This window comes from Sphaerodactylus townsendi, linkage group LG07 (assembly GCF_021028975.2).
Source record: "Sphaerodactylus townsendi isolate TG3544 linkage group LG07, MPM_Stown_v2.3, whole genome shotgun sequence".
Lineage (NCBI taxonomy): Eukaryota > Metazoa > Chordata > Lepidosauria > Squamata > Sphaerodactylidae > Sphaerodactylus > Sphaerodactylus townsendi.
The window spans coordinates 86,152,092-86,178,616 of NC_059431.1; the positions used below are offsets into that span (position 1 = coordinate 86,152,092).

Here is a 26,525-nt window from a genome sequence, read left to right on the forward strand (position 1 = left end):
AAAACCATGCAATGAAACTGTAGCTCAAGAGGGATTTAAACTGTACAATTAAATTCACAACTCTCAAATACATCAGCTCTCAGAATAAATTCAGGCTGGCATCCAGAGCAGTCCATGAGTACATGCTTCACTGCATATGGGCAAGGCAAATCTTATTTTGTCCTCTGGTTACAGTTCCATGGATCACATCAACTACTACTAAAAGAGGTCTCCCAAATTTCATATGGAAGGAGTGCTGGGGTCACCACAACTCTGTTGCAACTTGACAGCGCATACTTAAATTTGTAAATGTCTGCTTACTAAATAACTTTTTTAAAATTTTGCTTACATAAAAAGCCTTATTTTTTAAATTTTAGGGGAGCAGGTTGTCATGATGAGTTAATATATCACCGTCACAGTGCAATTTCAGTTATAAGATCTATCAAGTCATCACCGTTCTCCCATGAAAACAAATAAATGCATTTACACAATGCATTTACACAATTTGGGTTTTAAACATATGCATGTATTACACAGATTTGCTGGTTTAGCTTACTAAGTGCCTGAAGGAATTTTCTGTTACACTAGTTATGTCTTCACATTGCAGCATATTGTGTTAGGTATAAGTAAACATGAAAATATATTTAAATATACATAAATGCAGAGCAAAGTCCCCTTTCTCCACTTTGCCCTTTTATTCTTATGTCCCTTTTGGGGGATATTTATAATAAGTTTAACTCAATTAAGCATCATAATGAAGACTCTGGTTCAATATGCTCAAAAGCACCAGTAAGTTGATGAAAATACAGAAAAGGACCAACTTCAGAGACACACAGAAACTTTCATTTACTTCCACTCATTTCCTTGTCCCTAGGCAACAGTCTTTCGTCAACTGACGTATTTCCTTTAAAAACATAATCCCCTTCCCCTTCTTAAAATGAAATATAAGAATATAAGATTTAAAGACTTGGGATATGCATAAAAAGATTACTTGGTTGGAGAAAAGATGGATAATTTCTTTAAACTATAAAGCAAATACATAAATAACGAGTATGGCTTTTATTATTTCTTTTTAAAGTGAAGGCCAAGACCTCAGTTTTTAAATAGTGCGAAAGATAACCTGTGCCCTTCAAACTACTACTAGTAAATTTATGGCATGCATTTAGACTTAATTTGCACACAGATTTTTAAAATGGAGGGAATTATATTCATCATTCCCACATTAACAATCTACTGTAACTACTGGAGATGCCAGGAAATGATCACTCTACCAATTTAGATGCAACCAGTGATTACTCAAAGGTCAGCTGGAGATGGGGGAAGGGTAGTACCTGCAATGGCAATTTGCAGAATGCTGTTCTGATGTGTACAACTGTAAACCTGTGCATCAATTCTAAGTATGCCACAGAATATACACAAACACACCCAGAAGTCCACACTGAACATGATGAGACTTGCAAGGAAGAATTTGTGGACCATGGGAAGCTGAGGGGTTGTCGATTTTGCATTCTAGTTGCAGCTCTTTGTATCCCATTTTCAGTGAAATGAAGTCAATGGGTTTAGAAGAGTGCAACTGCATAGGATTACCCTCTCTCTGCTCGATTGTGTAGACATTGAATTACAGGATTCTTTTTTCAGGGCAAGTGGGACCATGGAGGGAACAGGTTGGAAAACCTACAGAAAAGCTAACATAACAGTGTCCATTTGTCTTTTACCGTAATCAACTATCCGCAAACGAAAATGTGTGAAAGTCGAATAAAGGCAATTTTCAAGGATACTGTAATATAAGTCATATTTTAAATTCTTTCTTTTGATCATTGGAGTCTAATAAAATATGGCTGCCCTTTTCTACACGATTTTTTCCACAAAACTATCTCTTGTATTTGCCTTCTGCTTTCCTCTTCCCAACTGCTACTTTATATTAGCTTTAAAAAGTATTGTTGTAAGGGGGGGAAAAAACCCCTTCTCACTATATTACATCTGACATATAAGGGTGCCCTAACCAACTTCAACTGACCAACTGTTCATTAGCAAGGTTGTAAAACACTGCTGTACCTCTAGTGATTAAAGGAATTAGTAATATGAAATATAAGAACATCTGCAAACTGCTGACCAGGCAAGAATAATATATGTGATTGTGGGCTACAAGATGAAGGAGGGGGAAAATCTTCCAAAAGGTCCTTCCCTGTGTTCAATAGTTTATTGACTCAGTAATATATCAGGTCTCCCCTAGTCAGTAATGGTGTCTCTCTCTAATATGTTCATTAATTAATGAACTCAGTAATTAATTGCCTCGCAAAACGATAGAAAGCATTGCAGAATGGTGCTTCTTGAAATAACAAATGCTTTTGTTACAAATTTTATGTTTAGTTTCATCTTTCATAGTTAGATTATGTTTATATCATCAGAGATGTGTGTAACAATCACATCCCACTAAAACTGTGAGCACTGCTAGAGCGTCTAGGTGAAAGGTAGGGAAGAATTTTCATTAATCTCCACCAACTTTATTTCTGTTCAGGAAAAGGTCACTAGGCTGGTTGTTAAAAATTAGATTCAGTCTGATATAGAGCATTTCAGTCTTGGATTAAGTTTTATTGCCTGAATTCAAAATGATCCATTTAGTTGTTTTGAGCATTTTGGGCAGGATGGGGGCTTCCTTTTTCTTTATTTCTTGCATTAACATTATTCAGAACAGCCAATTTGAGAAGAGATTTCAAGCAACGTTTTTAAAAAATCTGATTCATACTGCAAAACTCAATAATAAAATTATTAAACATTTGAAAATTATAAATGGAATTGCATTTTATGAAAACAAAGCTGCATATAAGTAAAAGTGAAACTTCTTGTTTCCTGATTCTATATTTACTTGCAGGTCAGTCCCGTTGATTGTATTTACTTCCAAGTAAGTATGCTTTTAAAATGTGCTATTTTAAATACCATCTATGTATCGCATTTTGTTTAGTAATGCAGATATAGATTTGTGTATAATAAACTGCAATGTTATGTGCATGTAACAAATATCATTCAGTGCATAGCATCCAACTTTGCCATTCTAGAACAAAAGTCAGAACAAGCCATTTGATATCAAGCATGCATTTGAAATGGATTTCACAAAATGGAGGTTGCTAGCCATGTGGGGTGAACTAGAGTATTCAGACTCTAGATCAGAACTCTGCTTGACTCTCAGATAGCTCAGGGAATTGCCACTTCCCATCAGCCCCTACCAGCATGGCCAATTGGCCATGCTGACAGAGGCTGATGGGAATTGTAGTTCCTGAACATCTGGAGAGCCGCAGGTTCCCTACCCCTGCTCTAGATGAAGTCTGGAGATCTCCCAGAATTACAACTAATCCACAGATAACAGAGAACAGTTTTCCTGAAGAAAATGGCTGGTTTGGACTATATGGACTCCAAGGATTTCCCAACCTGGAGTTGGCAACCCTCATTCTGCTCCCATTTGTTAAGCATATAACTTCTGTAAGAAGCCATTTACTTGCAGACTTCATACAATAGTTAAAACACCATTCTAGTATTCTGAGACCCTAATAAGATTAGGTAGACTGGATGGATAGGGCTGCGAACTCCAGGTTGGAAAATTCCCAGAGATTTGGGGGTGTAGCCTGAGGACGGCAGACTTTGGGAAGGGAAGGACTTCAGCAGGGTATAATACCATATAGTGCAGAATATAAAGCTGTCATTTTTTTCTGAGAAAAATCAGATCTCTAAGCTGTAGTTCTGGAATATCTCTAGGCCCCAATGGGGACTGCCAACCTTCTGTATGGAAATTCTGATTACTTAAAGTCAGAACTGATGGTACAAAAGAGTAAACTGCCTTTTTCAGAGATGTCACCTTATTCATACAAATGGCACAGAAGGCAGGCAAGTTGGAGAATATATTTAGGACAGTGAGAGAACATACATTCAAAGAAGTCACAATCCTATATACATTTATCTTAGAATATGTACCACCGGGTACAATGGGGCTTACATTGAATGCAAATTGGGCTAGAAAGTTAGTTTGTGATTTATATCATTTGTATGACCGACATGGAAGTGTCCCATGCCACAGTACACTATTCCTCAAACAAAATCCCACACTAATATTCTAAGCTAATATTATTCTGACCACTAGAATTGGGTGGCTTGAGCTAGTCCCTTTTGGTCACAAAGCTGCCAAGCAGATGCATAGCTGGGCCAAACTGCATCTGGTACGCATGATGATCCTATTTTCCGCCCCATGTAAAAGCCCCTGCGGATGCCCCTTCGCTTTTCTTCCTGACATTTTCATTTTAGTTCCTTTCCTTTTCTTAGAACTTTCCTTTCAGGTTGAAAAGGCCTATTCACAGTTCCAGGTTTAAAAGCGGCCTGATGTGGGAACTGTACTTCCTAGGAGACCCTTAGTGAGCCCCAAAGGTCTCCTGGGAACTGTAGTTCCTCAGGCCGTTTTTAGCCTGTACTGCTTAACAGGCCTTTTGGTAATTGCCCAGCCTGGCAAAATTTCTGAGGAGAAAGGAACAGTTGAACTAAGATAAGTGTGGGAAGGGGGGTGGGGGGTGCTGCAAAAGGGGTGCCGTGGGGGGCACCATGGGGGTGGGGGAAGGGGAGGGGGAAGGACCTGGGGGCAATTTTTCACCCCCAGGTGTGCGCCCAGTGCACGGTGCGTACCCCCTTCCCCTTGTAGCTCCACCACTGCTATCAAGGACTACAGAGGGGAGAACTGGAGGCATAAAATTCTAAGGGTTTCAGTCCCCCTGGATGTGGATATTACTAGTAAGTCATGTTAATTATTTTTCAAATATATTTGGGGTGGGTGATAGGAGCCCCAGTCATAATCTTTGATGGTTGCCCATGGTGGTACTCAGAAAGCCCTGTGGCAAAAAAAAATGAAGAAAAGTTTCAAAAGAAGTTTGTCATGTGGCATGGAGTTCTTCTGTCAACAACCCTGGGCACACCTAAAATAATGCTTTGAATTACAGCTTAGGTGTAAGCATGGGAAGCAAGGGTAGAAACATTATGAAGTATATGATAAATGTTAAAAGGGAACTGTTGTACAAATGTAAAGGTTAGTTATTTCTGCCTAGGAGCAAAACAGTGAAATTTACTTCAGATATAAACTGTATCTATGTAATTATTCTGCATTCACTAAAAAGTGAAATGCGAAATATCTTTTGCTGACTCAGCCTAGAAGACAGAAACTAAACATTTCTGCCACCCAAGGAGATATTACAGCAAAAATGTATAATGGTGTTACAGTAGAATTTAAATGCTTCTTCAGTGCACTATAAGCCAGAGCTCCAGAGAAACATTATGTCCTGCCATGTAAATAATCCACAAATAGTAGGATCATCAAATACAACCTCAGGATGCAGACCTGACATAGCATTTTTTTTTACATTTCCACTCAGATTATAAATGTCTCCAAGGAACTTTTATAACATCAATAGCAAAGTCATAATTCCATCCAAATCTACTCCTATGAAAGTTAAATGACAGATTCACTTTTCTCTTTAAAATATTTCCACTAAAATCATGTTTTCAGAGCTTAAAATAAGCCCTCTGATTTCACTCAGCGCCAATATTTTCAGTGTCACTTCCTACATATTTTCTCTCTATTTCTACTATAGGGTTTAAATCAAGGTATAAAAAACACTGTCTTATATCATATTACAATATGTTAGCATTAGTGGTAATAGTATCCTTTCAATAATGGGGGGAGGGTGGGTACTAGCATGAAAATATATGAATTTATCCTGTATTAATTGATTAAAATGCTGATAGTGAAACAGAGAAGAATTGATGAACTAGTTCTCCTGTTGATGAAATTACTCTTGTTTGTACTGTAGTGCATGGAGAGAGGAAAAATGAACTGATGGACGAGCCTGATATTAATTGATTGAAAACCCATTGACAGTAATGGAACTAAGGAACCGGAGGTTATCTGAAGGTCACCTATTGCAATCTACTACTCTAAACTAAAGCAAATCCTCTTCAAATAGAAATAATAGGTTGGATACAATCAGTGCACTCTTGGTGAAAAAGGAAGGAGGTGTCCTCACCAAAAGACTACAAAGAGAATTATGAGGCCTACATGTACAAAAGCCATTTGAGAGCTGTAGTATAGATGGGAATTGGGTGAAATTGAACAGGATCCAACCCAAAATATTTTCTACAGATAAAGTTGGATAAAGATTAATCTGTTAGGAATTATTTTATCACAGAGGCATCATGGGCAGCAAAATGAATCGGGAGAAAAATAAATAGGGATATTTAGGAGAGGACCAATAAATGCTTGCTCCACTTGACCTGATGTTACTTGAGTATTATTTATCTGAAATGAACATAAGCATGTTGACACACATACAGTGAACCAAAGTATTTCACTGCACATCAGGATATGAAAAAGTATATTTGCTACTAAAAAGCTTTCAGAATTGAAAGCTCCAAGTGCACAGTTCAAATATGATGTATGTTCAAAAATAGTACATACAGCTTAGAGTGCCATAAAATGATTCTGATGTTGTAAACATGGCACATGTCACGTGTGAGATGAGACAGGGAAATATCTCAGGGCTTGCCTCATAGAACTAGCCAGCCATAATCATTCTCTCATAATGGAAGAACTCAATGATGCTGACTGGTTCCAGGCTCAGGAGATAACAGAAGTCAATACAGGTCACACAGCATGTATTTAACATAAAGAGATCACTACCACAAGAAGTGGGCATGGCTTTTTAAAAGACTGAGACACATTCTCAGATGATAGGTGGGTCTACTAGCATTAACAATTGAATGGAATTATCCTATACAGAGGTAGAATACCCTTCAGCAGAAGGATTAAACTGAGAAAATTCACCTGAATTATCTTTCACAACTGCTCTAATTTGAGAGGGGGGAATTGTTTCTCCCCCAAACAGCTGAATAAATGAGTTGAAAAAAAATCACCCATCCCACTTTTCTCATCCCTTCTATGCATGGTCCTCCCATTGTTATTGTCACACCAACTCATGAGGTAGATTAGGCTGAGAGTATGACAGGCCTAAGGTCACTCAACATGATTCATAATTTAGTGGAGATTTCAACCCAGGTCTTCTGTTTATCTCATTCTCTATCCATTACAACACAATGAAGTCCTGAAGGGCCTGAATTTTCTCATTTACTCTCAAGAGTCCCAATGACAGCAGTGGTTTCCCAATCTATTTTTTTCTGTTGTCAAGTCACAGCTGACTTATGGCGATCCCATATGGTTTTCTTAGTAACAGATGTTTGGAGATTGTTGCCTCTGCATCACAGCCCTGGTATTCTTTGGAGGTCTCCCATCCAAATACTGGCCATGGTCAGGGCTGAGAGTGTGTGCCAGTCCCAAAGTCACCCAGCAAGTGGGGATTTAAATTTGGGTTTCCCAGGGCTTAGCCATTATACCACGCTGACTCTCATTGTAATACATAAGAATTATAAAAGAAGAAGAGTTTGGATTTATATCCTCCTCCTTTCTCTCCTGTAAGGAGACTCAAAGGGGCTTACAAACTCCTTTCCCTTCCTCTCCCTACAACAGACATATTGTGAGGTAGGTGGGGCTACGAGAGAACTGTGATTGGCTCAAGGTCACCCAGCAGGAATGTGTAGGAGACAGGAAATATTTCTGGTTCACCAGATAAGATCCGGCTGCTCATGTGGAGGAGTGGGGAATCAAACCCAGTTCTCCAGATTAGAATCACCTGCTCTTAACCACTACACCATGCTAGATCACTTGCTTAATTTTTGAAAAAAATAACCCAGATGATCCAAATCTGGGGGTGGGTACTATCTGCTTTACTATATCATGTCAGGTTTGATACATAACTTAGTCAATATGCTTATTTAACAGATCATCTCAAAGCATCTATCAAGTTCTTTCCCTTATGCAAATTTTTGTTTGACAGGGAAACTGTTCATTACAATATTCAAAAGAATTCCAGTTTTCTAAAAGAATGCAAAATATGTAATGCCAAGAAATGCAACAAAGATATTTTAGAATTAATGTCAGTGTCGAGGTTAAATCTTAATGTTTAGAAAATGAAAGTTATTTACTGTACATCTCTGGGAAAAATATTTTTACAGACTTCCTAAAGAAATACAAACTTCTGCAATATGAATGCATATCATGCAAGCAGTTATCCTTTTTTCCAACAATGTTGAACATAGTGGGAAAAGATGCACTGTCTACCTTCAAGTCAATCACCACAATGCATTTTTATACATGCATTGTCAGAAACAATTGTTGTAGACACAGCTTTGTTTTTCAAAACCTACACTCAGCTATCAGGTCTCTGAAATATGAAATAACCACCTCCAGTAGACAACTGTAACTCACATGGTGCCATGACCAATTTTCTGTTAGATTCTGGACCCTGTGGTCTCTAATTTATTCCTGAAATTAAAACAGAACATTATGTCCAGGGCATCATTGGGGGAGTAGCTATGAAAAATCTGCTTCTAGAACGAATCCTCTATATTTGGAATAAGCATAAGATCATGAGTGTACACTACATAGCCAAGACACAAGTGCAGTGCTATGTCTGCCTTTCAATTTCCATGAAAGACTAAAACTAGATTAGCATATTTGTACCTCTACCTCAGAGAGAAATTCATACATGTATAGTTTTGCCATATGAGTTTTATCTCTGAGACTCACATGTACATTAAAATTTAGATTAGGAAATCATGCTGCTATCCTGTATTTCACCACATAATCTCACTCCTTCAAAGACTGAAAGGTTCTGTAATAAAGACCTGCAAAATTATAGAACATAAACATATGGGATTTCTCCAAACATGAAAAACACGAAGCATAAAGGGGAGCGTGGATATGACACGCTCATTCTGAGCATAACTAAGGGGTTTCCACACACGGATAGGCTTGTGTGCTTTCCCCAATGGTGCTGCGGCTGTCAGTAGAGTGCGCAGTACAGTGGCAATGGGGCTTTCAGACAGTTTTCTGCAGCTTTCCTGCCTCAGTCCTCAAGCAGCAGAAATTCAATCACCCCTCCCCTTTCTCATGCTGTGCCACTGTTGCTTCTTCAGATTTTTTTATTTAGCAATTGAATTTCATTTTTTCACTATAATGTTGTAATCTGTACATCAAAATCACTGAGTTCTCAGCTTTCTTTTTTTAAAGCCCTTTTAGTTGTGGAGATGTAAAGGGAAAGATTCAGAATGAATCTATCAAATTAATCTGGTATAACAATGAATTAAGAATAGTATTTGTGGTGGCCTTGATGTTTTTTAATAGAATAATTTTGTATGATCATTCAGAGAATGTTGGATGTTTTACACTGAAAATTTTCTTCTAAAATTTGTAGTTTTTAAATATGATCCACGTATTTGGCAAGCAGCCATTTTTCACAGAAACAAGGGCCATTTGACAATGGTGTGGTCTGAGGAGTAAACAATTAGATTCTTCATTTTGCATTTCAATATTGTTCAATACTCCTGAGACTTTCCTTATCCCTCCCATCTCAGTATCAGTCAGAGATGCCTGGTGAGTGGTTCAGTGCACCTCTGCATTGTCAGCAGTTTTACATCATATTATATTAGTACTGTTTCCTACTTGTATTTATTTTCACTAATATAATTTGAAAGGTGCTAATATCATTATATTTCTCTGTGGCATTCATGAAAACAATTACTAATATGATATGATGGCAAGAATACTAACAAGACATAAGATCGCTGTTGAGATAACAAGGGTTCTCTAGTTAGGAAAAACATATTGCACTGAAAGCTTTCAAAAAGCGACGCACAGCCATTCTTTAGGGAGAGTTGAAAATGACACCATGGAAGTTAAAACAGCATATGAAATCCTGTTTGTCTACGAAGAAGTATTGTAATCACAGCAAGATCTTTTAAAGAAAGTCATGGGCCCATTACCCACTGCAGGCTGTTCCCCATCCTCGTCCTGTTCTGGCGTGAGAAATCACGCCAGAAGTGCTCCCACTTTCATGCAGGAAAGCGTGAAGCATGCACAAGGCAAGAGGAACCGTGTTGGGACAAGAAATCTTGACCTGATGGACTTTCTCTCTCAGCGCACCGCAAAGTTTTCTTGTCCTGATGCGCTTCCAGTCCCACGATGCACCAAAGCGCAAGTGGGTAATCAGCCATGTTGTGAGTGTGATAGCACGAAATGATTCAGCATAGTTGTGCTGAAGACAAGAAGAGTTTTAGGCTGTGTTTTCTGCAAAAATTTACATGTAAACATAGTACTCTGTAGTAACAGAACTCAGCAAACATTTGCAGTACCACAAAACATTTTGTGTGTGTGTGTGTGTGTGTGTGTGTGATATATGTGTGCGCGTGTGTAGTGCAACAGGTAATATGTCACAAATACTTCAAATGTAAGCAGTGAATGAGAGAGCGCTGAATGGTTAGGTTAGAAATGTTCACTTGAACATAACTGTTTATAAATCTGCTGCAGGGCAGACCCCAAATACAAGTTGAGAAACCCCAATTACATTGTCAGGTGAACCATTCTTAGCCGGGAGGGGGTCAAGTAGAGGTTTGAGTACATGGTTCAAATTCCACATCAATCATTTTCCACAGCCAGTCTTCAGGCCCCCATCTCTCATTCACCATTTTTAAAATTATGGTAAACATGCTTATATCACTCAACTTTACCACCATAGTGTTGTTACAATGTAGGTATTCATAAAATTATTATTCAGTACATATTTATAATGCTGAAATATTTCTACTACTATCAGTAAAGCCCATTGTATGAACAAAAACATATGAGCTCCAGAAAACAGCCTGATGGTGCCCAGTGAGAAGGCCAACCCCTCCTGCCATTCCTACCTGCTTGGTCCCCCAATTTACCACAGATAACAAAAACCTAACCTAATTATTCAATTAAAAAAGCTTACTTAGAGATTTCCCCCATACACACACGCACATGCTCCCTAACTTTGCAAGTGAACTCTCCTTTCCCCAGATTCCACACACACACCCCACACACAGAGAGACAAGCTCCCCTAACTTTCCAAATGGGTTCTCCTTTCTCAGATTCTTCGCTCCCCCCCACAGACTTCCCTAACTTTGCCAATGTGCACATTCTCTCTCTCTCTCTCTCTCTCTCTCTCTCTCTCTCTCTCTCTCTCTCACACACACACACACACACACACACACACACACACACACACACACACACACACACACACACACACACACACACACACACACACCTAACTTTGCAAATGGGCTCTCCACAGATAATAAAAACCTAACCTAATTATTCAATGAAAAAAGCTTACTTAGAGATTCCCAGCCCACCCTTACACACATGCTTCCCTAACTTTGCAAATGGACTCTCCTTTCTCAGATTCCACCCCACCCACACACACACATACAGGCTTCTCTAACTTTGCAAATGGGCTCTCCACAGATAATAAAAACCTAATTATTCAATGAAAAAATCTTAACTTATATACTCGCGTATAAGTCTACTTTTTCAGCACATTTTTGTGCTGAAAAAGCCTCCCTCGACTTATACGCGAATGAGGGTCTCCACTTAATTCTTGTGTAGCATTCCCCCTCTCCCGTCTTTGCTCTCTCCTGCCTTCTCTGCCTTCCCCCTTTCAGCTGCTTTCTCTGCCTCTGCTTCGCTGTCCTCTGCCGCCTTCTCTGCCTCCTCCCTTTCAGCCAGTTTTTCAGCCTCCTTCTCTGTTTCGCTCTCCTCTGCTTTCTTCTTTGCCTTCCCCCTTTCAGCCGCTTTCTCTGCCTCTGCCTTCTTCTCGGTGGCGGCTGGCCCCTAGCTCTCGGCAGGTGACAGCCAGTCGACCTGGGTGAGCTAGACAAGCTGCGGGATGGAGAGGTCGGTGGCAGAGACCTTGGGATTGGTGAGATTGGGGGGTCAGTGGCAGAGACCCCCAAATACCGCCCGACCGTATCTATTTTTATTTTTGAAATTTTGTGGTAATATTAGGTGCCTTGACTTATTTTCAGGTTGACTTATACATGAGTATATAGGTACTTAGAGATTTCCAGCCACCATTACACACATGCTTCCCTAACTTTGCAAATGAACTCTGCTTTCTCAGATTCCACCCTTCCCCCCTAATACACACACACATAGAGTTTATCATATGTTCCCAGATAGGAAGTTCTTCAAAGTTCACCACAGGGACCTAGTCCTGATAGGGAAAAGCACACCATGGGGGGAGGAGGAGAGTATGGCTTCCTCCTGCACTTTTCTCCCTTTCCAAGGTTTGCTGCTGCCAGGGAGAAACACACCATGGGACAGGGAGTATAGCTTCTGACAGCAAGGACAGCTGGGAGTCGTAGTCCTTGTCCCTCCCAGCAGAGATGAAATCTGGCTCCTGCCAAATGGCTGCGGGCTACACTTCCCAGCAGTCCTGGTTTGTCATCGGGAACACATTGCTCAATTATATAGTAAGATGATCTTCTTTAAGTAGACATCGTTAACCAGTTAGTTCAAATCAATATGGACAACTGAGCACTCGCAACCTCACCCTGTGGCTATGAGCCTGATTATTAACATTTCTAAAAACAGCCTGACAGATCCAAAGATTCTTCTGATATGAAGATAAGCCTCTTATCTCCTGCCTTCCCCCAGGTTCTAGTTTCTCCAGCTTTCCCATCCCTTTCTTCAGTCCTCCATTTGTGGTCTCCTTGCCCCTCAATGTCCCTTTGTAAGCCCAGTCAGTTTTCCAGTTCTCTCCCAACCATACCTGTCTCCTGTTGTCCAAAAGCCTGTATTTAATTCCAAACAGAAAACTTCTGCAGAAAAGTTGTTCCTTGAGTATCCACAACATTTATAACATTCTCAAGTTTATACCAGATCAGTAAATTGAGTCTGAGGCTTCACTGCCACAAACACAATACTATATAGACCAGTGGTGGCGAACCTTTGGCACTCCAGATGTTATGGACTACAATTCCCATCAGCCCCTGCCAGCATGGCCAATTGGCCATGCTGGAAGGGGCTGATGGGAATTGTAGTCCATAACATCTGGAGTGCCAAAGGTTCGCCACCATGGATATAGACTAACTACACTAGACATCTCAGGAAACTTGGATGGAGAGACTGTGAAGTAAACACTGACACCTATGTCAATGTTCTTTTTCAATATTCCCAAAAGACAGAATATGCTTGCATCACTGGGATATATGGAACCTGCCCCCCTCCCCATTTTAAAGCACATATTTATGCTATTGGCAAATATAAGGAATGTAAAAAATGTATTAAACCCAGATTTAGTAAAAAAATAAATTACCTCTAATAAATTGCCTCTTATTTTGATTGATGGGTTCATCACCTATCTCTAAAAAATAATCACTGGACTTTTTGATCAATAATGCTTTTTATAATTAATCAGTCTTTCTAAGTGCATCCTTATTATCTTGCCAGGCTATGGAAGACCCCAATGATATAATTTTGTGCTTCCCAAGTACATTAGGTGTTGACATGGCCTCTATCGTCTAAACTTTGGCACTGAAGAGAGAGATTCCAGTAATTCTGGACGAAACTGTTAAAGCTTTATTCTATGGTCAAGGCAGAGTGCTATTATGTGTAACTGCTTATTAAAAATAACCCTTATTGGTTCTCTCTAAAGGATTTTCTTTTATACATAGTTTTATCCTATAATTTTGTCCCTGTTGGGCATGCTGCCTAAATTTAAACACAAACAGTCAAGCAATGAAGAAACATTAACACATTTACTGTGAACAAAAACTCCCAGATGTACAGTGAAATTTTAATACATTTCAACTTATCTCTTTTACTAATGGGGAGAGTACAAACCCTGCAGGAATTCGCTCTGCAAACTGGTAATTACAGTAGACTCACTTTTTTTTATAATGCATATGTATAGTCAGAGAAGAACCATAACTGCCCTTTTGATGTAGGTTACAATAGAAACGTCTCTGAAAAAAAATATTATGAACATCTACAGCAATTCTAAAGGAACACATTATTTCTTGGGAATGTGTCCTTTAACTATGCTTACGAACACAAACATACATATTAAGCATACTGGCTTTCATATGCAAGCTTTATCAGCATACTCTTTATTCTTAACTTTTTTTTAAAGAACACTCAGAAAGAAACTCTGCCACATAGGTTTGGAGCCAGCATTTGAAATCCAAAGATATGAAAGTGTGTGATGCAAAAATGTTTTTCCTCCTCTCAGCTTCATTTTCCCTGACACACATTTACATTCAGATTTGTGTCTCATCTTCATACACTTAGACTGTGTTTTAACCTCTGAATGATAAAGCCATCTAGTAAAGCCCTGAACTCCTGGAATGCAATCCTGTATGGCTCTTTCTTGCAATAATGCCTGAAGAACTATTCTGTAGCAATCAGTACAGCCCACTGCCCATGCAAACCACCATCATTCTGGACCTCCTCTGCATACAACTAAAAGCTTTTGATCTGCCAGATCTCTACACATAAATTTAAGCTTTATTTCCTGATAGTAAGCTGCATTCCAAAAGACTGAGAAAGAACTAGGCTGTAGAAGCTTGCAAGGGAGAAGAAGAAGAATCTGCCTTGTAATAAACGGATAACCTGTCATAACTCTGCACACATAACAAAGGACACCCAGTCCAGTCACAAGGGGAAGGGCTCCACTGGCCCCTATGTTGCAGCTCTGCATATTCTTGTGCACATGTGAGCAATGCAGAATTTAGCCCTTCTCCTCAATGCAGCAGCTTAAATTTCTGAGATAGGAAAAATTAAGAATCACATGGTGTGACAGACTGTACTGAAAAACAGAAGCTTAAAGATACAAGTCAGTCAGTGGAACAAGGTGCTATCATGACAGAGTGGGGAAAAACTTCCTAGGAATGGGAAAGCATCATGACTGGGTAAGCTGACCTGCACTCTGATTGGTGGAGGGAGGGAGGAAGAAGCTCTGTGAGAGGAAAAGTGTTGTAAGTTTTTGAATTAACATCAAGTCCCTTAACTGTGTGTTAAATATCTAATCTGAGAGAATTTCAGTCATGGAGTGGATAATGTACTGAGTTCAGCATGTGCTGAAAGCAGAAAATACACAGACAGGAGAACTGGGAGTTTTATTTAGTGGTCAATGCTGAAGATGGAATAGTAGTGAGACTTTCCACAGGTGACCATAAATAAAAGAGAAGGGAATATATCTTCAGGGTTGGTAAAGCAGGCCTTGCCCGCATTCTTTTCCACCAAAACTGTTACGGCCTTAACAGGGGCAAGGGTTTTATTAAAGGGATTCTCCACCAGCTGCTAAACATATAACAGCACTCATAGGATTTTAAAAGTAGCAAAGGGGAATGAGCTCTCACACTGGCAGCGAGAGGGGCCGAGAGGGGATCTTTTAGACTGTATAATACGAGGAAGGAATTCTAGCAATGGATATTCCACAGAGTAGCAAAAGTCCAAATTGAGTTTAAACATTTTATATAAATTTGTTCAAAAATACACACGCACAGTAAGACATAAGGGCACATACATTCAAGTTCCTTGTATATAAAAAAGGTTTGAAACATAGATTGGATGATAGAGAAGGGAATGGGGGTTGTTGTGGGGTAATACTTTACCTAACGATTCTTAGAAGGGTAGAAGTAGAAGGCAGGGAATCCACGCCAGCACAGAGACCCAGTGAAAACGATATTGTGTCTCAAGACCAACATGACCAAGAGAGGAACATGTGGCCAAGAGCACATGTGTTGGGGTGACCTGAGCTTTTATACCCTTTTGCCCAGGAAGAGGCGGGAACAAGTGAGTTTTAAGTTTCCTTTTTCTAAATTCTCTGGAATTTCCCTTGCTGGGTGAGCTAATTAGCGACTCTTCTATTGTTCTACACCTTGGGACAATGGGAGTCAATTGGTCCTAGATTACGCATCAGGAAGCTAATAAGAATGGCTTTACATGCAAAGTAACTCTTACAGTCTTTGCCTCTCAGTATTCAGATTTGGTGAATGAGGCTTGATTGATCTCAGGATGGGATCTTCTTGTAAGGAGATCATGTATGCTTATCTATAGGTTGTGGGGAAATGCAAAAGGGAAGGAACCATCTGTTGCTAGAAGAGATAGTGAAATTCAGCAATTGATGCTAATGTAGCTTTCCATCTTCTTTGTCTTTAACAGTTTCTATAGCAAGGTGTGGTAATCAAGCATTCTCGTGACTCAAATGAGGCCTCCAAGTTATGCTGGAGTAACTCATTATCTTAGCTTTTGTTAAAGTAGTTTTGACCTTTTGGCTGTGGTCAGGTGATCATGCGGCTACCTACACCCATAGGAGTGCTTTTGGCAACTGGCTTTTGCCAATATGATTTTTAAAGGAAAATATACTGCTGTGAGAAATATATATGTTTTATAGGATTGGTCAGAGGGCTTACAGGGTGAAGAAGGTTTCCTAAATCAGTTAGAACAGCAATTATACACACAGATGAATTCCCAGTCTGGTATACAAGTGTTCTGCTAAAGTTCCTTCAGGAAGGAGATCTGTGTGAAATGTGTAGGTAAGAGTGTAAAAGGCTGTATATGACTGTGTGAAAGGGCATATGACTGTGTGAAAGTCATCATGAATTCATTAGCCAGCAACATCTAACTAAATCATCTTAAAGCAAAGAACTTCTCGTAACATCTAAACAACTGAAGAAACTTACAAAGCTTTAATTAAGAACTGTAACCATGCCAAATACTGAAGTTGGTACATAGTTATCTCTTGCCTGATTTCCATCCATTTAAAATAAATCCATCTAGTTTGTTCAATAAATTTTACTTCTGTTTGTTGAACTTGCCTCAGTTCTCTGGTGTACTGAAAAGGGGGACTTGAGATAAGGAAAAAAAGGCTCCCTTCACCTTTCTGGAGTTTCTAAGGCTAAAGCAAACAAGCACAAAACACCTCACACACTACCATCAAAACAGCTCTGTCATAGAAAAGGCATGAAAACCTGCCCAGCATAGGCTCATTCCGCACATGCAGAATAATGCACTTTCAAACTGCTTTCAATGCTCTTTGAAGCTGTGCGGAATGGCAAAATCCACTTGCAAACAGTTGTGAAAGTGGTTTGAAAGCGCATTATTTTGCGTGTGCGGAAGGGGCCATAGTTAGGAGGCTGCCTGAGCCTGCCACAAATAGGAGAGTGAAGGGACCTGCCACACATGGTAAGGATTTTTTTCAGTGTTGGTATTTTAAAGCACTGTGCCCTAATATCTGAATTACAAGGCAAAATGAGTCAAAGGGTAAAGTCGCACTATCCAAAACTTTCAGACAGCATAAGAAGGATAAATGATATTATAACTTAAGAGAATACGACTAATAAGAAAAAAATAAAAACTCGGCAAAAAAAATCAAAGAAAGGGTAAAGAATATCCAGTAGTTCTTATACCACCAATTGATGACAAGATTAAGAGAGCATATAGATGCAGAGGGAGGCCAACTAAGTAGGAAGACAGACCTTGGACAATTAATAACTACAAATACAGAATATCTGTTAGTAAAAATGTATAAAATCCTACTGCAATATGATACTGAAACAGAACAGGTATGATAAAATGGATGCAAAATTCTAGAGGAAATATGCATATGGAGCAATGGAAAGATCTATGGACTAAAGAAATTAAGTTTATAGAATGACAACCATTAAGAGAAAATTGGAGTAAAATGTTCTACTGATGGAATATTTCACTCAGATATAGTAGAAACTAATACTAATATTAGTGGGAATTGTTGGAAATGTCAACACATGGACATATCCTTCCATCATATATGGTGGCCATGAAAGACAGAAAGAAAGAAAACACTGGCTAGAGATTCATGATAAAATGCAAGAGATTCTAAAAATTAAGGTTACAATGGACCTAAAAATATGTTAAATATTTTACCAAGTAATATGCTGAAAATATATAATGAGCTATTCAAATATAAGGTGATGGCAGTGAGAATGACATTTGCAGCAAAATGGAAAGCAGATAAATGCCCAAATCTAATTCAATGGAAGAATAAATAGGCTGACTATAGCGTCATGGCAAAACTAACATCTTATATACATAACAGACCGATATTTGAATTTCAGGAAAAAACTGAATGCCTTTTATACATATATGGCTGGAAGCTTAGGTGAGAATTACAGCAAAAAGGGAAAGATTTAAGAGAGAAACTTTTCTGTTGAACAAATGTAGAGGAAAACAAATTCAGATGTAATTTGAAGGTAACACAATGTAATTTAATATAGAAGTGAATTGTTAGACATCTAAATGATAAGTTTTATATGTAGATGTTAAACTTATTAACTGTTATCTGTACTGGTAATATTAATATAAATTTAAATAAAAACACTTTCTATAAGACTTTTCATTTTCCTTCTGTAAAGACCCAGGTCTGTTTCAAATTGGATTATATTTATGTGAATAGTGGCATGAGTACGTGCGCGCGCGCGCGCGCACACACACACACACACACACACACACACACACGGACTCTGGCTCAACTTATACATCATGTCACACCATGGTTAACAACTAAGTTTGTACATCTACGGTTTGTGTTGTTTGTGGTTTGCCTGAGTTGATAAGACATAATTATGGTCATCTCACCGCCTCCAGAATTTACAAAGAGAGAAAAACTATGAATCTGAGTGCTGAAAAGATGGAAAACAAAAGCAGATAAGCAAATCTTTACAAATAGTTTGCTTGTTATAGGTTTGAAAGCTAGCAAAAACTAGGGCTCATTCCGCACATGCAGAATAATGCACTTTAAAACTGCTTTCAGTGCCCTTTGAAGCTGTGCGGAATAGCAAAATCGACTTGCAAACAGTTGTGAAAGTGGTTTGAAAACTCATTATTTTGCGTGTGCGGAAGGGGCCTAGGTTTCATTTCAAGCTTCCAAACTAAATACCTGTTATATTATGCTTCTTTAGTGAAGTCTGACTTCTTTGCAATGATTTTTAACAGAGGTCTCTTGCAGAGATGTTCCTCACTGAGTAACTAGGAATAAAATAGCTAACTAGGAATAAAATCCTGGGTTGTTTTTTTTAACATGGTTCTCTGGAACAGAGATGAACAATTGACAGTCTTATCCAAATTCCCTAGGGGTGGGCTATGGCACTGGTTCAGTGGCTCTCCACCTCCTCCAAAAGGGCTTTCTGATGGCATGGGGAGCAGGGAAATCCCTGAAGCCCACCGCCGTCAAAAAGCCTCATTGAGTAGAAAGGACATACACCTCAAAAGGGCAGTGCATGTCCGAGGTCCAGCGCACCATGTAACTGGCCCTTAACACTAGAAGAAACCCCTGGGAACACCCCAGTCCACCCTCCGCCACACTGGCATCCAAGGAGGATGCCAGCATAGCCCCATGCGGCCTGAACTTTTGGGCTTTGCAGTGGCAGGGCTGTAAAATGTGTGGCCATCAGTGCATCTGCCCCCTCCGCTGGGGTAAGGGCCCAGGGGGTGGGTGAACATTTCCATAGGCCCTTTCAGTCACCCTCTTTGGATGGGGCTGCCTATGATTAAATTCTAGATCAAATCAAGCCTGAACTCTCCTTATGTCTAAAATGTCTAGACAGAGACTATTGTACTTTGATCACATTATGGGAAGACTAGAGTCGCTGGAAAAGACAATAATGCAAGGGAAAGTTGAAGGCAGCAGGAGAAGAGGAAGACCCAACATGAAATGGATTGAATCAATGCAGGAAGCCAAGGCTCTCAGTTTGCAAGATCTGAGCAAGGCTGTTAATGATAGGACATTTTGGAGATAATTAAGAGTCCCGTCCAGGGAGGTAGGGCTTGCATTGGGGGAGTCCCATCCAGGGAGGTATGCATTTGCACTGGGGGGAGTGGTATGGCCTTGTGCTGGTGCATTTGACCTTCTCAAGGTACTTAATTCAGAGAAAGCGGCAGACGTGTCAGTGGCCAGCCACTTCCCAGCTGAACAGCAGTGAAAACTGGAAATCCAGGGCTGTGCTGGCATTCCAATTGGACATCAGTGGGGGGAAGGTGGGCCTGAGGATTCCTGGGGGTGGAACTGATGTTAGTCAACTTCCTCCTGGGATTTAGGGCTGGGAGAGTATTGTCCCAGTCCTCAGACCTTTAAATCAAATGGAGGGCTTTCTGGGGCAGGGATGTATATTTTTTGCATGTTTTGCTCCCCATGTGGCCGGAAAGCCCCAGAAGGCTCTAGGGCAATGACACAATGGCTCAGTATCTGCTGCCAAGGGCTGGCAGGATGAATGTCTTGCTGGCAGGATGAATGTAGCTTTTCCTCAATGAAACACACACCTGTGCATACTTTAATAATTATGTGCTATTAAGTCACAACCATAGTAAGCCCAGGACAATGGGGTTTTCAGTGCAAAAGGTGAGCCTTACTGAATATCAGCGAACGCGACGAGCAGATATTACACATGTCCACCTAAAGAGAAACTCCTGCAACCACAGTCGTATCTAACACAGCAGACCTACATGCAGAACACTTCCTCTTATTACAGCAACACAGCTAAATTCCCTGCTGCAATGCTAACTGAACTAGCTGAATTAGACAGAGATATGCAGTAGTAGTGTGCCACAGTTTTAATGTCCAGTCCAGCTGCACAACACAATAAAAACCATTTGGGTTCTAATATGTACAACTGTGAAATTCACTTTTCCTCAAAAGATCCTTGGCATTTTGTGAAAACATTTCAGTGATAACAATATAGAAATATGAGACACTGCATCTGAGAATCTATAACACTCAGCCTACTATTCAATCTCATGTCAAGGTTCCCACACCTTGCAACAAGCTCTACTGCTCATCAATTTCACAGCCATTAAAAAAAATATTTTTCCATTTGTTGTGATTTCCAACTGGATATACTAGTATCATAAAGTTACAAGTGGTAACATGCAAGGGCTTGCAGGAGGCATCTCATTTCCTGCACTCTTCCCTTTCCTGAAAGTCCCCTTAACCTGCCCCCCTTTCCTGCGTCCTTCTCTCCTTCTAGGTTTGCGCCCCCCAAGTGGGATCTGGAGATCTCCTGAGACAGACTTTTAACTTCAGAGATTAATTCCCCTTTGGGGTTGCCTGCTCCATGATAGAAAATTCCAGGATATTTAGGGATGGAGCCTTGACAGGATGACGTTTTGGGAGAGAAGCAACTTCAGCAGTGTATAATGATATAGAGTCCAGCCACTAAAGCTGCAATTTTCTTCAGGAGAACTGATCTCTGCCCCTAACTTTTATCAACAAAACCAAGCCTAGAATCTGTGGTTGTCTACCAACAGTCACTGAGGGACTCTGTAGCATAAAGCTACAAGCACTCCATTAATCATTTTGGGCTTTTTAAAAAAAACTCCCCAATCTATTTCACAATTTTGGCAAACTTAGGGTTTTTCCCCAGGTTTATAGAAAGATCTGTCTTGCCAGTTCACACCTCCAGTCACCAGATTTAAGTATCTAAAGATTTAGCTGACTTTGCTGTTAGAATATAAAATAGAGAATGAAGGCTCTTGTGTCTTTTGTACTTTCCCATTGCTTCATAGTTGTTTTGCTGTATACAGTTGCACAAATCCATCATTTATCACAGAAAAAAGATACACCTAAGTATGAGTAATTTCTATAAAACAAAATAAAATAATTGGGGGGGGGGGGAAGGCTGGCATGAAATGTGCATGTAACGAATCTGCCTATACTATTTAAAACTGCTGTTCCATGCTGGTTAACCTTTTTCACACTGATTCCTATTATTTTTCACATACATTGAATATTTAATTCAAGTGATTTTCATTATTATTCATTAGGTGAAGCTTCTTTAAAATCAAACAGTTGCTTGTCTACATATTTATAGTAAGATTTCTCACATTTCACTGTAGGCTGTTGTTTTACTACAAAAATATTTATCAAACACCTACTGAAGTTGGACGCGCTACTCCAAAAGGTTAATGAAACCTAGGCTCATTCCACACATGCAGAATAATGCACTTTCAAACTGCTTTCAGTGCTCTTTGAAGCTGTGTGGAATGGCAAAATCCACTTGCAAACAGTTGTGAAAGTGGTTTGAAAATGCATTATTTTGCGTGCGCGGAAGGGGCCCTAGTTCCTTTCCACAGACTTACCCAAATGGAGGTACATAGATAAAATAGATGGGAATAGAATTTGGGAATGTGAGGGAAACTGTCACTTGTGAGTTGTTGCATACAAAAAGGTAAAGGTGGATCCTTGTGCAAGCACTGGGTCATTACTGACCCATGAGATGACGTCAAATCACAACACTTACTAGGCAAACTATGTTTACAGAATAGTTTACTATTGCCTTCCTTAGTCATCTACACTTTATCTCCAGCAAGCTGGATACTCATTTTACTCATCTTGGAAGGATGAGTCAACCTTGAGCTAGCTATCTGAAACCGACTTCAATTGGGATCAAACTCAGGTTGTGAATAAAGCGTCAACTGCAGTATTAAAGCTTACCACTGTGTGCTACGGGGCTCCAGTGGTTTCATATACATTGTCTAAACAAAATAAATAAATAATGGGCACAAAGCTGAACAAAAGAGAATGTAGACTAAGAAGTGCTTCTAGATTAGATATATAGGTTCACAAACTAAGATGTATAGTTCAGATATGAAATAACATTCACAAGGCACTGTCTTTGAGAGGGAGCCATGTGAGATGAGAGTCAGAAGAAGAAGAAGACGAAGAAGACGAAGAGGAGGAGGAGGAGGAGGAGGAGGAATTTGGATTCATATCCCCCCTTTCTCTCCTGTAGGAGACTCAAAGGGACTTGCAATCTCCTTGCCCTTTCCCCCTCACAACAAACACCCTGTGAGGTAGGTGGGGCTGAGAGAGCTCTGAGAAGCTGTGACTAGCCCAAGGTCACCCAGCTAGCATGTGTGGGAGTGCACAGGCTAATCTGAATTCCCCAGATAAGCCTCCACAGCTCAGGAGGCAGAGTGGAGAATCAAACGCGGTTCCTTCAGATTAGATACACGAGCTCTTAACCTCCTACGCCACTGCGGCTCCTGCTGAATGACAGCTGCTGAATGACAGCTGCTGCCACTGCTAAATGACAGCTGCAACCATTTTTGTGATCTCTGGTGTACATTCAGGAGAATTAGATGTCTGGTTCCTACAGGACCATACATCTCTTGACTTTTCTCCACTTGCTTACTCTATATTTGACTGTCCAAACTACCTGAGCAAAAGGGACACAGCATTAAAACTTTATTTGCAATATTAGATTTGTGACTGCCTATCTAACTCTACAAGTCATTGCTTGATGCTGCAGTTTTCAAGTGATGGTTGGGCATAAGTCAATTAGCCTAGAAAGTACAGAAGTTCCTAGAGTTTGTGGTTGTGAACATCAGCTCATGTGTTACACATTGCTTGAGGAACTCTTATGCATGAAGAAAACCTTCAGTAAACTGGTTCCATTTTCTTTCATGCAAGCTTATTTCATGCCAAACAAATCCAAGATTTAATACAGACTAACATGTGAAATAACAACATTGTGCTACACTGGAAAATACAATTTTATGTTTCCTCGCTGTGCCTTTGCTTGACACACTATGTTGTATATAAGGTTTCCTACCATATACATCTGTTTGACACCTGAACACACAGTAAATTTATTCTCTCAGATTATTTCCACGTCAGAAGACCGATGGCTTTAGTTTGACATTCATCAACAGCAAAGGAAAGATTGTTCTTCAATTCTTTCAGCTAGGCTGTCAATCAAGCAGGGGAGGAAAAAATACCTGGCTGGGAATTTTTGCTGTTGGGAAAGATGCCAGAATAGCAAGAAGTAGGCTGTTATTTTCCCTCAGCAGGATCTTGTTTTAGCTGTACACATTAGGTGAATGGAGATCTTTGCACTGGGCTCTGGCCTCCAACTTGCTCTGCTTGAGGACCTATCAAAAGCCACTGGAATCTCGCTCTGAACTTGCCAAAAATGGTTGGGCCCCTATCCCCTGGAGCTATTTGAGTTTGTTCTGTATTCCATCCACTCCTGGCTATGCCCACGAACTGGAAATTTGGAATGCAAAAAGTTGGCAATGCCCTCATTAGCTCTAACAACACCAATATCGCAAAAAGAGGGAGAAGAGGCATGCAGAATCAAAACCTATGCATTCTCCTTAACACAAGTACATTCAGTAAATTGGATAAAATTCTTCACCTAGTTAGGTTATATGAATATCATAATTGAACAGAATTCATGCTGTGCAGGATTACACCTTTTCCGTTTAATTAGTGAATAATGGCAATTTAGGTCTGATATATGAATAACTTTGCATCTTCAGGAAACTTAAGGAAGAGCTCAGTTTATCCAACACAGGTGACGCATTTCCTCTAGAAAACAACTGAGTCCCAACCAATAAAATGTCTGGCTTCTCTGGAAGAAGTTTGTTGGCTCTCATTCAGTGCATCACTGAGATGAGATGTTGCTTCCCTTGTACTAGATGGAAATGAGAAACAGTTGAAGTTTTGGGAGAGAGGGGGATATTCTTCATTCTTCATTTGCATCTTTAAAGTTGCATGTAAATATAATGGCCAAACCCATAATTATAATAGATGATAAGATTCAGATGTTGATTTGTTCAACATAACCATAAACCTAATTATTTCTGTGTTTACAAGTCTACTTTCTCCACTCCTCTTCTTCTTTTCTCTTCTCCAAAGAGTGTGTCTAAAATCTCACTGATTACAGAAAGTTAAATCAAACTCCAATTTGCCATGATGTCTGGATATGGAAACCAGGGAAAACTGGAGTTTCTTTGCGCCTTTTATACTACTATTTAATTTTAGTTTAGAATTCCAGTTTCGGGGAGGAAACAGACTGTTCATGTGGCAATATTAAGATATGTTGCCACATCTGTTCATTTTCAACTCTAACATGAAGCTTTCCATGTCTCTGCTTAAGGGGACTAACAAAAATACATTTTAAGAATTAAAACAAGAAATCAATAAAATAGTTAAAAAATCAATAAATCTAACTCCACAGCAGTAAAACCATCTACATGTATATAACCAGAATGAAATAACAGCCACAGCATAACACAATCTCCGTAGCAGCATAATCATCAACAAGATGGAAAATACAGGTAAAGATTACAAACATAATCTTCCCCTTTGTGTAGCTAGCATTTAACTTCAGTTTATTGCCCTCTGTCATTCCATTAGCTTCTCTTAGCATTTTTCACAATTTCCACAAACTCAACTTACTCAATTTTTATGAAGAACCAGAGCCAGGTGAAATCTGCATATTGCTGGCATCTCATTCCAAAGCCTATGGTGATCACCCCCAGCAGTTTCATGTAGATTAGTGGTGGCGAACCTATGGCACTAGGCTGGCCGGGGCCGTTGGGCTCGATTATTAGCATTAAACCTACGACCTAGTTTTGGGGGAGCAGTGTAGGTAACCCTGTTAAGCGCTGTTAAACCCCACTGATTTTCATGCAAAGAACTAAAGCATGATTCTTTACCTGGGAGTAAGTTCGGTTGCTGGCAATGGGGCTTGCTTCTGAGTAAACCCTCCTAGAGTCGTGATTCACCCATTCTAAGCATTGCACAGTTGCTTCAAAGCAAAGCCACCAACTACCACCAAGCTTACTCCTGAGTCAAGCATTTTTTCTAAACTAAAACCTCAGTATTCAGGTTAAATTGCTGTGTTGGCACTTTGCAATAAATAAGTGGGTTTTGGGTTGCAGTTTGGTCTCAAAAAGCTTCACCATCACTGATGTAGATGGTTGGGGGGTGGGTGGGTAGAATAGACCCTTGGATAACCCTGCAGTATAAACTCTGCAGCATAAGAAGTTGTCTAGTCTCCCAGCACCACCTTCTGGAGCTGGACAGCCAGAAACACAGAACCACTGAAGCAGAGCGCTCCCTACTCCCAACCCCAGTTCACCCCCCATTTTCAAGGTCCAGGAAAATCAACCTGACCATGCTGTGTTCTCTTCCAGTTAATCCCAGATGAGTTTAGCATTTTTAAAAAATGATTTTCTTATGGTGCTCTGTGCTACCTTCTGCATTCCTCCACCCTCTCCCAGCTGAAGCACGGCAGCACTTTCTGTTATTTCTCTACAAAGTATTTAGAAACAGAGTGTTTTTATGCAGAAAGATATTCTATGGTGACTCCACATGCAAAAGAGCTTTGGAATATTTGCCAGTTTATTTCAAGCACTGAAATGAAAGCCAACTGAACCAGTAGCCAGGTGTAAAGTGCAAACATGAAGGTCAGGACCTATGTTTATTTATCAGATGTAATATACCACCCCATCCCCAAAGGGCTCTGGGCGGTGTACAACCAATGAAACAATCACATTCAATTATGATCCATAAAACAAACATTTTAAAATACCAGTTAAAACATAAATAACAACCAGCCCCAACCTCCATCCTAAAATCAGATGATGACAACATAAACAATGGACTCATCGGGCGGGTGGCATAATGTGGGCGAGTCCCCAAGGTGGTATATGGGGTGCGGATACAGATAGACATTTGGCTGTGTCCCTCAGAGAATGGACTTCAATTTCCAACATGGCCCAGTTCCCAATATGCATGCTCTCTCTCTCTCTCTCTCTCTCTCTCTCTCTC

The 26,525-nt window shown here is 39.9% G+C and overlaps 1 protein-coding gene across 1 annotated transcript in view; it reads right to left on the reverse strand.

Moving 5' to 3' along the window:
• The window catches only part of BNC2 (basonuclin 2), a 468,234-nt gene that overhangs the window by 162,392 nt on the left and 279,317 nt on the right, over positions 1–26,525 (reverse strand). The window lies entirely within an intron of this gene.